At 38.0% G+C, this 14,747-nt stretch overlaps 1 long non-coding RNA gene across 4 annotated transcripts in view; it reads right to left on the bottom strand.

Annotated features, from left to right (window-relative positions):
- Nucleotides 1–14,033, bottom strand: part of LOC147106093 (uncharacterized) — a 77,314-nt gene extending 63,281 nt beyond the window's left edge. For 2 of the 4 annotated variants that reach the window (XR_015081336.1, XR_015081334.1), the window contains exons 1-3: nt 5,586–12,787; nt 5,136–5,198; nt 926–1,026 (exon numbers count right to left, since the gene is read on the bottom strand). This is a non-coding gene — a long non-coding RNA (uncharacterized LOC147106093). The other 2 variants (XR_015081335.1, XR_015081337.1) reach the window with 2 other exon arrangements.
- Between the last annotated feature and the right edge of the window lie 714 nt (nt 14,034–14,747).

The raw sequence follows: 14,747 nt of genomic DNA on the forward strand, positions 1-14,747 counted from the left end.
GTGAAAGTACATTTGTTTCAAATGTATTTTTGTTGGTCTCACAATATCCAAAGATAATATTCCTTCCATAACATTTTCCAATTTCTAAATTATATTATTGATTTTTTTTAAAGCAGACTGACGTGCTGTGACATTTCCAGGTACAGTGGACTGTGGTTAGCCCTCTGATACATTACAGAATCTGTGTGCATCAAACCATTGAACAAAACTATGGTGCAAGCTAGCAATTGACTTCACAACAGATTTTTTCACCCCAAACAATATGGAAAATTCCCTGCTGCTAAAATAAAGGCCAAAATACAGAACAGTTCATGCTTTGTTATCACAATAATATCACTGAACTGACTGGGCAGAACAGGGTCTGAACATCAATTCACGAGAGTGTGTACTCTGGTCACTCTGGCTATCTTGACGGCAAGTCTACTGACCAATCACTGGGCACTTCTTGGCATTAATCATTTACTCAAATTGCCACAACCCAGTGTTAGTTATGCAAAAAATGATCGTGTTCACATGATCTCTACATTTTTTCATTAGTCTGCCGACTGGGAGCAAAGCATTTAAATCAGAGAGGGAGGGAGGAAAGGGAGTTATAATCTTAATGTACAAGCAGCAGCAATAAACTGTCTTAACATTTTGCGCCAATCATCAAACACCAGACAATGTGAACAGGTCTGCACTTTCTTTCATTTTATTACATTTTTAAAAATTTGAGAAATGTTTTTTGATGATTTCAATAGACTGAATTCAAGTTTTCATGTTGTTGATGTAAAACATTGAAAATATTCATCAGTAAGTTTGATCACTTTAGTTTCTGTTTAAAGCCATTGAGAGGTCCATGGTAAAAGAATCTTTGGCACTGTGCACCCCTACATAAGGTCTCCCTAAGATATAGTGTATCTAGATGACAAGTATGACTCATTACCTGGGGTGGCAGCTGTCCATCAACAGGTGTCCAGACTCATCTTTCAATGATCTTCTAATACTTGAGATCTTCTGTACTTTGAATACTCATTTTTCTTTGACCTTAAAAAAAAACAAAAGAAAGTTTTGAAATCTCACCAATGTATAGAAGACATCACCAAGTAACCAGTAACAGTCTGTTCATTTGGTGCAAGTCAAGTAGTTGAATTTCTCTCTTGTTTCTTCATGACCACAACTGGGTGCAGTATTCAAGGTGTGATCTGACTAGAGCCCTAAAACGTTTGATCATTAACTCCTCTGACTTGTATTCTACTGTTTTGGCTATGTAGTTCAACATCCTATTGGTTTTGTTGATTACTACCCTCCATTGCTTGGACATATTTAGAGTCGACTCTAAGACTCCTAAGTCTCTTTCAGCTTCATCCTTAGCTATTTCAACATTACTAGGAAGTACATGTATCATCCATTTTCTTCACATCTGTAGCACGCAACACTTGTCTACATTAAATTTCATCTGCTATTGTTCTGCCCACTTTCAGATCTTGTTAAACTCATTCTGTAATTTCTGAGCTGCCTCCTCCAGTTCCACTGCCCCTCCTAGTTTGGTATCATCTGCAAATCTGACCACTTTATATATTTTTTTGAATCTAGGTCAATTTTGCAAATTAGAAATGTAATAGTCGCAACACTGAGTCCTGTGATACACCAATCTGTACTTCCCCCCACTTTGACATAACTTCTCTAATGAGTATTTGCTGTTTCCTTCACTTCAGCCAGTTTCTTATCCATTCCCAGGGTTTACCCTAAATCCCCATAGCTTTGAGTTTAATTAATAGCCTTTCATGTGGAGCATTATCAAAAGCCTTTTGGAAGACAAGGTGCACCATGCCTTGGGACTTTCCACAGTCCACTTAGGTTGTCACTTCCTCAAAGTTGTTGAGAAGGTTGATCCGACAGGACCTTCCCCTGCTGATTCTACGGTCACCTCTGTTAGCTAGGTTACTGTTGTAGAGATCATTCTCAAGTTTACTCCTGATAACTGATTCCATACTTTTACATGAAAAAGACTAATGGGGCTATATTTTCCTCTGTCTGTTTTGTCACCCTTTATGAATATGGGCATCACATTAGCCTGTTTCCATTCTACTAATACCGAATTCCAATGTCCACTGCGCCCCTTATAATGATTGTCCGTGCCTCACAGATCTCCTTTCTAGTTTCTCTCAGCACTCTGATAAATACCATCCATAAATTTAGGGATTTCTTTGTTTTAAGCACCTATCAAGGACTTCTGTCTCATATATAATTAAGTCATTGGTCAAAATCTTCAACTTCAGCGGGGTCGTAAAATGGGTGGTAGCGGATTGGTTGCTCATTACATACCCCACCCAATTTTCCTTTCTGTCGATATCAATGGAAAGGAAAATCGGGCGGAGTGAATAACAGGCAGCCGATTCGCTAATGCCAATTATATGTCCCTGCCAAAGTTGAACGTTTTCCCCATTGGTTGTATTTGGGATATCTTTGAGGAGGGCAGGTTGCTCACGTCTTCCCTTGCTGAACACTTGAAAGAAATATTCATTCCAAATTTTTACTATTTTGTGCTCATCCTCAATTTCAAGCTAATTAACATCTTTTTAATTGTTGTCCTGTTTTGCTTGTTCCAGATAGCCTGAAACACATTTTTACAAACTCTGCTGCTGTTAAAAGTGCTATTTCACGTTTAACCTTACATAACAGCTTTACCCAATGAAATTACCTGCTGTAGTCACAAAACACAATAAACGAGAGCTGTGATAAAGACCGAGTAAAGCAGCAATGATGCAGCACTTCTAGATGCAAATGCTCTGTTTCCAGAAGATGCTCCTTTTCGAAGACCAAAAACTATAAGACCTTTCTCAACGGTCCGTGGCTACTCTCTCCCTCCCCCCCACCATGGAAATCGGGCAGACCTATCGAACACAAACGCTATAATCACAGAAGTGATATCGAACAAATATTCAGGCTAATTGAAAAAAAAAATTAAATGATCTACTTAAATAGGAGCTCAGTTTTTCTTGGTGAGCAAAAGTTGATTTGAAATAAGCTGAGCACAATTATTAAATGTGTGAATCCATTTTCTTGCAATAATCTCAAGTTATGGATGTCTCGCTGTGTGTTTCCTCTGCTATCATCCAGCCAAATAGTTAAAGTATTAAGGACAGGGAGCAAAGCTGTGCAAAGCAGACCACTCCTGTGCTTCCTCTGCTCACTCCCACCAAATGTACAACGTGGCATTTTCAGTCCATTCAACAATGTGCTGTTAACACAGTATTCTTCATTTCCATTAACACTGTCAGGGTTTTTATAGAAGTGGTAAGGTTCTTTTGCTGTTGTAAAGTTAGCATTATTGTCTATTATGACTATTGGATAGTGTGAAGGGAGAGCAAAGGTGTTACCCAGTGGTCCAAGCTAATTTGCTGGTCCTCGGGAAGTTAACTACATCAATCTCTTTTTATTGATAAAGAAAAACTCTAAAACACGTATTTCTTGATTTTTATTTCCCTATGTTCTCTAGAAAGTAGATATAATTGTTCTTTCCAGCTTAATTAAACATAGTGGATCAGTTTCCTGGCGCTGAATTTAGTATAATATATGTTGTCTGGTGAGTAACCCAGTGAGCTCCAATGTAAAACATAGAGGACACTAGCTGTCTTGGCAATGATTTTAAACTATATTCTTGCAGGAATCAATAGATGGCCTTCGAGTCCTTCCATCAACAGCTCTGTACTGCCCTCCATCCCGTCACGTGAATATAGCATACTTCAAAGAGGCTGGCCTGACCCACCACAGTAGGCCAAAAGGAATGTTCATAACAGCTTTTATTTTTGAAGTGCAGTTGTGAAAAAATGCAAGAAATGTATTTTATATTCAGGCAGTAATAATAATTAAAATAAAAAATTTACATTTGCTGCCAAAAAGACACTTAAAAGTTGACCTGACTACTAGTTCTTAAAAAGAACAGTTTTAAGGCTATGCACTAACTAACTTTGAAGAAGAGCAGGGGAGTTATCCCCGGTGTCCTGGCCAATATTTATCCCTCAATCAACATAACAAAAACAGATTATCTGGTCATTGTCACATTGCTGATTGTGGGAGCTTGCTCTGTGCAAATTGGCTGCCCCGTTTCCCACATTACAACAGTAACTACACTCCAAAAGTACTTCATTGACTGTAAAGCGCTTTGAGTCATCCGGTGGACGTGAAAGGCGCTATATAAATGCAAGTCTTTCTTTCTTTAACTGTTCAACTAGGGGTGTCACCACTCTACAAATTTTGGGTGTGAAGTTTTCAAGCCTGAGTTATTGCCTTATGGAAAAAGTATAAACATGACTTAAAATGGCAAGCTGCACCACTCACATGAGGACAGCAAAATGATCTCAGTATATTCCTCTTTTCTCTCATTCCCTTGCTCTCCCTTTTTCTGTATCTATCTCTTTCTTTATCACTCCTCTGGCTGTGGGAATTGCAAGTGTTTACCTTGCTTTCCCTCACTGGAGAATCAAAGCACGAGAAGAGCATCAATATGGTGCTATTACAGTATCCAAAGCAATAGTGAAAGCCCCCTCTTAAAACAATATGCCTTTAACAAGAGAAGCCAAGAGAAGTGCTTGGAATTTTACGCACACGCAGGTGTTAAATCACGATCCTTAGGGAGGGAAATCTAGATCTCACAGATAAGGTTCATGCTGATAGGCCTGGATTAACTCGAAAACAGCATGGCACTCAACCACAGCGCACCAAACAAAACAGTAATCAGGCTCACCCATCTTATATTAAAATTGCAATACATAGCAGGTGCCCTAAATCTGGGAAACAACAAATGGCTACGCATACAGCGCCAGTCTAGTAATACAACTGAAGGATCCTGGTGATACCGTAAGCTTCCAAAAGTCACTAGGGAGGTTTCTATTGGAGGTTGTCTGCACATTCCCAACCATTAATGTATAATGTAGTGTTATAATTGTAAATCACACATTATTATTCAGTGCAACACTCCCTCCTCTCGACTGTCACCATCATAGTAGCCATGGCCTAGCATCATATTATCTGGCTTCAAAACCTTCCTGTCACAAGAAATGAAGCTGCACCACAAAAACAAACGACAGCGAGGGACAATATGAGCTCCGTTTACAAAACCTAAATAACAAGTCGGAAATGGTCATCTGTACCTCTTATGGTTGGGAACAGAAGGACAGCCAACGTTCATGGAACTGTACCCCAGTAAGAATTATCTTCAGAAGAACAGGAGGAAAAAAAATGAAAAATACTAATAATAAGCAGTTTAAAGTCTATTTATCGTCTGAGAGTACAAGCATTTATATTATGCAGTGTAATTGTAATACATTATGCACTCTATAAGTACACTATGTAAATACAATAAATACAGCATCCAGGATAATCTAAACGCACTGTATAATGTTAATACAAGTCACACTACAATATTCAATGATAGAAATCTATATACAATGTTTAGTATAGTGTACAATGTATAACATGGTGCATTAGAGTATACTTGCACTTTATAATAACAACGTTCTATTATTATATAAATAAAAATATACCCTGTGTAACACAAAACTATGACCCAGTCTTGGGCGCAGTTAGCATTATAAACTCACCATTCAAATTCTCCCGAGGTTGCATTAAGCTTTGTATTTCCCTCTCAGGTATCTTTATTCCTTTTGTATTTTTCTAGGGTAGGGATGGGGGATGCAGGAGGAGGCCAGAAGAGTTAAAATTACAACAGCAAACTGAAAAATATTCTGTAAGATCTTTCAGAATTTGTTTTCTTCTATTTTATTTAAATTTAAAAAACTCATGCAATTTATCAGAATATCTGAAATTACTCTTTCTTTTAAAAAGAAAATGTCGTTTAGTATTTTACATCTGTAGTGAAATTCCTAAACCTTATAGGACTGCAAAACTATTTTATTTAAGTATAAAATGATGTAGCGATGGTGTAAAACATTGAATGCTATTTGTACAATAAACAGAAAACTTAATTTTGGGCAAAAATAATAAGATGAGCATTAACAAGTAATGTTCCATTAATAGAAATAAATACTTTTTTTTAAAGTGCTTATGTATATGAATTTATTTACTATCAGTTCAAATTATAAATCTCAGTGGTTTCCTATATAAATCTCATGCAACATGGCATAGCCACTTGTTGCAGCACCACAGTAAAAATGCCATTTTTAAAATTATTGATTGAGCATCAACAATAACTTGCATTTATTCAGTGTCTTTAGTGTAAAGAAACATCTGAAGGCACTTCACAAATAGGCACAAGGAAAATGTATGCCAAGCCAGGAAGGGAGACTGAAGCCAGGTCAAAGTGATGGGTTAAGAGGAATACCAGCAGACACACAGCGGGTAATTTTAACCTAAATCAACCGGCGGGAGACTGATGGGATCAAATCGGCTGCACGTTTTACACCCCGTCCGACATTGCTTTCTATTGACTGTAAAGAGACAACTGATCCGATCCTGTTAGTTTCCTACCAGACAGGGTGTATTAAAATTACCCCCACATTATGATTTCAATTATACATTGAACTAACCAAAAAGTTAAAACTTTATTAGAACCTGAATCACAACACAGAGGAGTCTGCATTAAGAAATGCCAAACTTAGGAAAATGTAAATTACTATTGTCTCACAGAAACAAACAAATTACTGAGAAGAAATTGACTGAAAATGCAGACTTATTGTCATATGTGGTTTTAAAATGACAAAATTATAAACTTGGAATTTCTACGGGGCTTCTTCCGATCTCCTGCCATAATTTTAACTTTCAGAGAAAGAGCCATTTTTCTGGGGTTTCCACTGAAGTTATGGTGGAAGATCTGCAGAATTTCTACCCCATAATGTTTATACATTGAGATTAAGTTGCTCCTTTAACTGAGGTAGCATCCACTCAGCAAGGTTTCAGTACATACCTCAACGTTAGCTGAGAGACACGTTGCAAAATGAGTGCTCAAACTAACTAATAGCTACCGTGTAGATTTTCAAAAGCTGTAAATACAATTAACAGCTTCCAAAGGAAAGCCCTTGAAACTTCCCTTTGGGTACTTTGAATCTATAACTTTTTGTTGATATTTAAAAATATATATTTTCAGGGAACCAAAATAACTAAATTTTGGTCTGAAAAATAAAAATTGATTTTAACCACCAATCAATTCCAACTTCCCCCCTAAAAAATATATTTTTAGACCCTTGCCCTCCTTATTTGCCTCAAGTAATGGAAGGTGCACTATCTTTATTGGAAAATGGCTGACAAATAAACTGTGACATCTTTCGGCAATATGCACCAAAACCCTGCCACCATTTTGCAAAGATATTATCACACTTCTTCAATATGATGTCTTGAAAAATAAAGCATGTGGCTGATTTGGCCTCTCCAAGGTAAAGACAGTGCCTCTTAAACACTTCAGACAAAGAGAGATAAATTTTTACTTTCATCGGCGGATGGTAGTGGATTGGCCGCCTGTAATGTACCCTGCCCAATTTGCCTTTCTAGCAGAGTCCATAACAGACGGCCAATCTACTACTGCCTGTTTTCCGCCCAGTGATGAAAGTTAAAATCTACCTTTTTGTTAGCATGATTTGAATTTGACAAATTGAACACAGCAACTTTGAATTAACAAGATGTGAAGAGATAAATAATGTAGCTATATAGAAAAAATGTTATATTCAGAAATGCTCTTTCTTTTTCTTTATATTTATTTCTCAGCATGGCTCTGTTGGTCGCACATCAATTCTGAGTCAGCATTTTGTGGGTTCAAGCCCCACTCCAAGACTTGAGGACATAATCTAGACTAACAGCTCAATGTAGTCATCAGGGAGTGCTGTCAAAAGTTCCATCTTTCAGATGAGAGGTTAAACTGAGGCCCTGTCTGTCTGTTCAGGTGGACGTTATAAGATCCATGCCACAATTCAAAGAACAGCAGGGTGTTCAGCTGCTGTCCTCGACAACATTTTTCCCTCAACCAACATCGCTAAAAACATATTAAGTAGTAATTTATCCAGTTTGCTGTTTGTGAGACCTTATTGTGTGCAAATTGGCTGCTGCATTTACCAAAATTACAAAAGTGACTGCACCTGAAATGAAATTAATTGGATGTGCAACACTTTGAGGATGTGATGACGTACTATGTAAATGCAAATTCTTTTTTTCTATATATATATCCATGTACACACACATGACTTGTCTCTTTTACGTCCACTGCTCTAAATAGGCAAATCCAGAAAATTATAATTAGTTGTAAATTTCAGCCTCTACGTTAATGGCTGACTTTCTTTATTTGAAATAGCACATTTTGAAAAAATAAGTTACAATAATCGGTGTATCGAGGAATTATATACACAAAAAATTTATCCATATAAAAAAATTCTGTTGCCCGCTCACATTAACAAAGGTTTCCAAGTGTCCCAGAAACAAAATCTACTTTTTCCCTCACATTCTTACTGTGTATCCTGATTTGAGATTCAAATGTTGGCTTACAATTTAAGGCATTCTGTCTATTTCTGGATTAATAAAACTGAGAAAAATAGACTTTCAGAATGTCTGATTTAATTTCCTTCATATAGATTTACAAATGAACATACTAAAATTAGATACTGTTGCACAAGTACAGCAGAATTATACAGCAGGCACTGGCAAGGAAAACGCAAGCATTTGTCCGTTACATTTCAGCCCTGTTTGAGAGTTTGGGCATCTAACTAACTATGAATTGCATCTTTAACAAAAACAAATCAGCTACTCACCCCCGCCTCCTCACAAAAACAAATGACATCTTTGTAGCGCATTCAATCCCAAATTCCGGTAATAATGCGGCTCTTTGACTAGCTTGTATATCACGTGTTTGTCTGACAGATTGCACAGTTTGTGTCCTCTTTCCCTATCCTGTCTCTGACCGTGTGCATTACACAATCCTTCTTGGTCAGTACAACGGGATGGTCCAGCCTGTTCATATCACTACAGGCTGTCAAATTGTCAATCGTTGATCCTTGGCCAAGGATCAGAATCATGACTGATTTTAAATATTTTAATTGAAAAAAATGCGAGAAAATATTTAGATAATTGTTTTACTTTAAGTTCCATTTAATATCAACCTTTAAAGGGTTATTGAATTAGTTATAATCATCTAATTTCCATTTTGTTTCATTTGTTGAATGCAACATCAATCTGGCAATGGCTGGTTTATCTCCTGCACTTCACTGAAATGTTGCATTTCTTAATTTTACAAAATGAATGCTGGCATCAATTGAAAATTATTCAACCCTCCCCCTCACCATCACTGTAGTAATTAAAATTAAAGTCTTAAAACCAAACTTCCCAACTACAACCCCTCCGCCAAACAGATTCTCCTGCTGATAGTCTGCTTCTTTCTTTGAATATTAATCCATAACACATAGCGCACCATCACTATTGATCTCCACCAGTTGAACAAGGTGAGGTCTGCATTGCAACACAACAGTTATTAACACGCTATAAAATGGGAAAATGTAGTGTTTTAGTTACATTTATTTAAATGGAACTGATATTTCTACTCAAATCTTCTCAGCTCCGACTTTCAATCCGTCATTCTCTTCTTTTAGAATTTTACATTTCTCTTACATTAATAGGATGGTGCTATCCCGTTATGGGATGAGGAAAAAATCTCTTAAGTTATGTTGCCACGGCAAGACACCTTACGTGCTACTGCGACATATTTTCTCTGCCTCCTATTCCAATTTAAGACAATGGACCAAAATGGGAGATCTGACTGTACTGGAATAGCTTAGCAACAAGAACCATGGCATTTTTATTCCTCCTGTTAAGAATGAAGTGTCTTAACTGCGCGCACTAAGCTCGAACAACATGTTTTATGAAAAAAATTAATCACCTGATGTTAATCCTGTAACAATTGTTCCTAGAAATACAAATCATGTTGTTGCTTCTTTTCTTTTCCGAGTCAATGGTTTGGTGGGGTACGGTCACTGACGCCCTGTGACAGCAGACCATTGCTGTTTGAAACAAATTATCTGAAACGTGCGGCATAGGTTTCACTGTGAGACTTCTCCACATTCTGGTTTGTCGGGTCAGTCTCTTCATTTCTAAAATATAGTGTAAACAGCTCGTGCCCTGCGTGCAGTTTTAATACCAACTTGCATTTTGAATGAGTACATAGCCACAGAAAATAAGTGGCAGAAAAAGATAATTAAAAAGTAGTAAATTGGATCAGGCGAAATTGGAAACTTGAGTTTTGAGAACAAGCAGAATACGGTGAGATAAATGCAGCATTTAAACGGATAGGGAAGTAGGCTGCTAAAGAAATCTACATTTTATATTCAAATGAGATAATGTCCATGACTATTTACTTAACTAAATAATTATTTGCTAAAAATGATAAAATAGGACAAAATATATTTGGGAAACAAAATACTTTAACATCAGAGTATTTGAGTTTCCTGAGCCAGGATAACATGGCTTTCTGTCACATATATGAGTCTATTTTGAGTGGATTAGTTTAATTTGCTGACCATCAGGAGTTTTCTATTAGCAGTAATGAATATGTGCTCTTAGTAAACCTGACATCAGCATGCAAAGTAATTTTTTAATGAAAATATACAATGGTTTAATGTAGTGTAATTAAATAAATGAATGTAAAACAAAACAAGTACGATAGACACAGAGAGACAGACGGGTAGACACATGCACACGTAGAAAGGACGTTCTTTGAGCCTAGCTGACATGGATGCAATTACATTCAACTTTAAAAGAAACATGCAAACACTAATCTTTTATACAGACACTTAAAATATCAACAGCAATTTTTTTTATTGATTTTACTCGTCTTGTGCTATCTTTCATTCAGCAGGAGAGATCTTGGTGTAAAAGGTACATTTATAATGTGGGAGCTGCCATGTTTACTGCTGCACTCTACAAAATACTGACATCTGAGAAAGACAACATCTGTTTAGAGAACAGACGATGGCAATGGTTAAATAAGCACCAACACCCAAACTGTGTTCTCTCTTTCTTAAATGCTGAATATTAAGGATCAAACCCCATGCGGCAATAATCACTTAACTGAGAATAGTTTTTATTCCGACTGGAAGCATTCAGATCTTCAATTGGAATAAAGCACAGAAACAATCCTTGCATCATATAAAGTCAATTGGAAATAACCATAAACAGGGCCATGCACCATTCTAAGAAATGCCCCGACGCATGGAAACAATGGATGACTACGGGGAAGTCAATACGAGGGAGCGAAACCAACCGCAAGGCATGGCTGATCTGACCAACTCAATGCAGCTCCAACTCGGAAGGTTTAGATCATTATTTTTGCTTTGTAAGAAAGAATCACCACCAACAGATTTTAAGACATTAAAGATTTAAATTAAATATTATGTAATCAGCTAACTGGCACACACTATGAGATGGGTTAGACTGACAACGTGTCTCAGATGATCTCAATCATCCTTTTGTGTATCGAGATCATTAAAAAAAAAATTCAGTATGAAGTGTTCTGAAACCAACATATGTAACTGAGGAAATTTTACAGTATTTAAATATATTTTTCAATTTTTTTTCAAAAAACATTATCCAATAGCTACAGGAAAAAAAGTTAAATGTAAACAGCACCTTGGAACAGCAGATCCAGGAGCCGTACCGCAAGCTTTACCATCAGGAGATTCGACTAGTACAGGGTTAATAAAAAGAGGAGGAAAAAACCTAAACGATTCAAACAAACACAAGGTTGTTTTACTACTCCGTCATATTTCAGTAATTTTATGCTTTTCTCCAAGATAACTATTTCTAAAAGTTGGTGTTTTCCAAATACGTTCAACAGCAGAAAAGCAGAAAGAAAATGACGAAATAAAAAAGTTAATAAGTTGCTTGCAGATTTCCCCAATTCCCTAAAAAAAATGCAAACGGCAGAATTCCTTTATACAGTGTACGCGCCAAAACCGGACGACACAACACCAGGCATTCTCTAAAAGCTCATTCAATACAATCCATTCAAACAAAGCACAGAAATAGACCAACTTTACCACCTAAACAAAACCAAAAAAATAACTGCAAGAAAAGGTCAAATAGAGAGTGATAGGCAGCAATCTAATACGGGTTACTGGCATATGGCGATGATAAATTTGTGGAAACATCACAGCACATGAGGGGACTTACTGAAAAATACTTTTAGGGAAATAAAGAAAGAACCCTGATTCCCCCTCCCTCTTTTAACCCCAGATATTTAAAACTCACTCAGTACCAAAGGAAAACGTTGTAGTCCATATTATTTATCGGAAGTTGAAAACAATCTCCAAAGCAAACGCAAAAAACAAACTGAATCTCTTATTTTCTCAGCTCTTTTAAGCTGCCCCATATCCCTGCGCCAGTAAAGGGTGGTAACCAACAGAGACACTGCATTATAACCCAGGAAGAAGGACTGGCACCAGTCCTAGAACATGTGCACTCTGAAATAAAAGAGTCAGGAAGTAAACCCTCGCTCATCAACTGAAACTTCACAGTACTAAACAATATTTTTTAAAAAGCAAAATAGAGGAAAAAAATAGAAAGTCAACTGTGTTTGGAAAATGTTGGTAATAAGCAGGAAACCAAACACAGAGAAAGATGGAAATTACGGCAGTCGCTGCCATCTTCAGAAAGTGAGACAGCAGCGATTTTCATAGACACGGTTTGCAAATTAAAACTTCGTTGGCTATAAGCATATTAGTCCGAGAAGCTGAAAATACAGTCCATCATTACAGTACGTCATTCAAAGAGCAATGGACGAGAGACGCAGAAAGAGAGAGAGAGAGAGAGAGAGAGAGAGGCTTACCCCCAAAAAAGTGTGAGAAGTCGGCAGGGGTAGACACGGGAAAGCATTCACCTTGTATCTTGTCGTCCTGTAAAGCAGACAAGAAAACAGTCAGCTCCATTTTTACAAGTACTCACAGGCCTGAGTAATGGAAGGCGGTCCCTACCTAGCAACCACTTCCAGTTTTCATCTGCAGGCTTTCCCTGCCATCCGTGCCCCCCCCCCCCCCTTCAGTTGCCAACGCTGGTGACAATGGGAGGCCGAAGGGTAGCTGAAAATCAGTGTGTTAAACTCGTCTGGTAGTTAACAAGTCTTTGAATGAAGAATGTTAGCAAACAGACAAACAGCATGTCTGATGCATGCTAATAACATTGCTGGTCCAGCCTCACAACCAAGCCTATGAATTATTCAACGGGAAGAAACGACCCCCCTTCGCAGCCCAAATGCCTGCAGTGAGGAGAAAGTATTTTTTTAAATCAGCTCTCCCTTGTTTTTTTCTTCTTAGTTCTAAATTGAAAGTGAAACTAACGTGGCTTAACTCAAATTATTTATTACTTTCATTCCACAATATCATCAATAATCCTTTTCGTACTGATCTGAACATTTTCTTTCACAGCCTATTTTATGTCTTTTGTCTGGAGTTGGCACCTGTCCCAGACAGCGCTCCGCTGCACACCCTGTTCCCTCCCAATCAGTATATGAAAAAAATGAGGACCCAGAAGTGCAGCTACTTCCACACAGCCCTCGGCACATCCACATCTAACGCCGTCCTTTCACACGCAGATGCGCAGTACAATCACAAGACCGAGCTGTTTTTTTTTGAGTGGCAGATCAGAGTACATTCATATTTTGAAGCAAGCACCACCCTAACCCGTGCAGGATTAGGTAGGCACACCGAGAAAAATTCAGTGCTCAAATCAGGAAAAATTTATTCATTTAAAAAAAACACCACAGCTGCACTAACCATCACATTACTTCAGAGAAAGCCAAAAAGGAAAAAAAAAATCATTCAAACAAAAAATGTGAGCCTCATCTTCTGCCAACCAGTCACAATAGAGAAACAAAAAACAAAAATCCAGTTTGTCGTGTGGAGAAATCTTCTGGTCTGGCAAAGGCTGTCTGAGGGGGAGGCCCTTGCAACAGGAACAGAAGCAGCATAAGCATAGCTCAGTCGCCCTCTCACGAGTGACTGCAACTGTCTATCAAGGAGGACAGAGCAGTACCGAGAGGCCTGAGCTGATGATGAAATAGAGGCATGCTCTTCCACCACCCCCCCCCCGCCTCCCCCCTCCCGCCCGCCCCGTGTGTGAGAGCTAGCTACTTTCATCACACGGCCATGAATTGTGCAGCGACTGACACCACCGATCCTCTGGCTGAGCTGGACCGCACTGCGCCAGCGCACTCTCTGTTTCCTTGCAGCCCCCCTCCCCCAAACACACATACTCTTTTGAGCCAGGTAATGAATTAAGACATGCAGCATGAGACTGATTTCCCCACTGTTTAAAACACACACCGTTCATAGTACAGCCTTGTTAATTAACCTTTTACCTTCTACAGCTTTATCCTCAGCACTGGTAAGAGATAATGTATTATTTAAAAAAAGCACAATTTGGAAAAAGAAAGTCTTCTAAGATTATATATCAAAGGAAATCAAATTGTTACTTAGCTTTGAGAATCAATATAGAAAAGTAAATCCACAAGTAATTGAATAATTTTGTTCTCATGTCCCTGCTCTTAACCAGCTGCTCAACCAAGTTAAAACTGTTCGACCCTTACAACTATCTTGGCATGGAGTCAAAGGCTGATAAGCATTTGGGCGAGACAGCAACTGCTGTGCTGGAAGAAAAACAGCTGCCATGATTGCTGTTAGATTTAAAACGTACAGAAAGCAAACCTGGCTCTAAATACTGCACACAAAATGCCCCTAGACTCAACTGAACGGCGCACTTTGAAACCCATTTTCTGAAAG

The sequence above is a fragment of the Somniosus microcephalus genome, chromosome 16 (genome assembly GCF_052327205.1).
Source record: "Somniosus microcephalus isolate GS21.2 chromosome 16, FLI_Smic_1.0, whole genome shotgun sequence".
In the NCBI taxonomy this organism is placed as follows: Eukaryota; Metazoa; Chordata; class Chondrichthyes; order Squaliformes; family Somniosidae; genus Somniosus; species Somniosus microcephalus.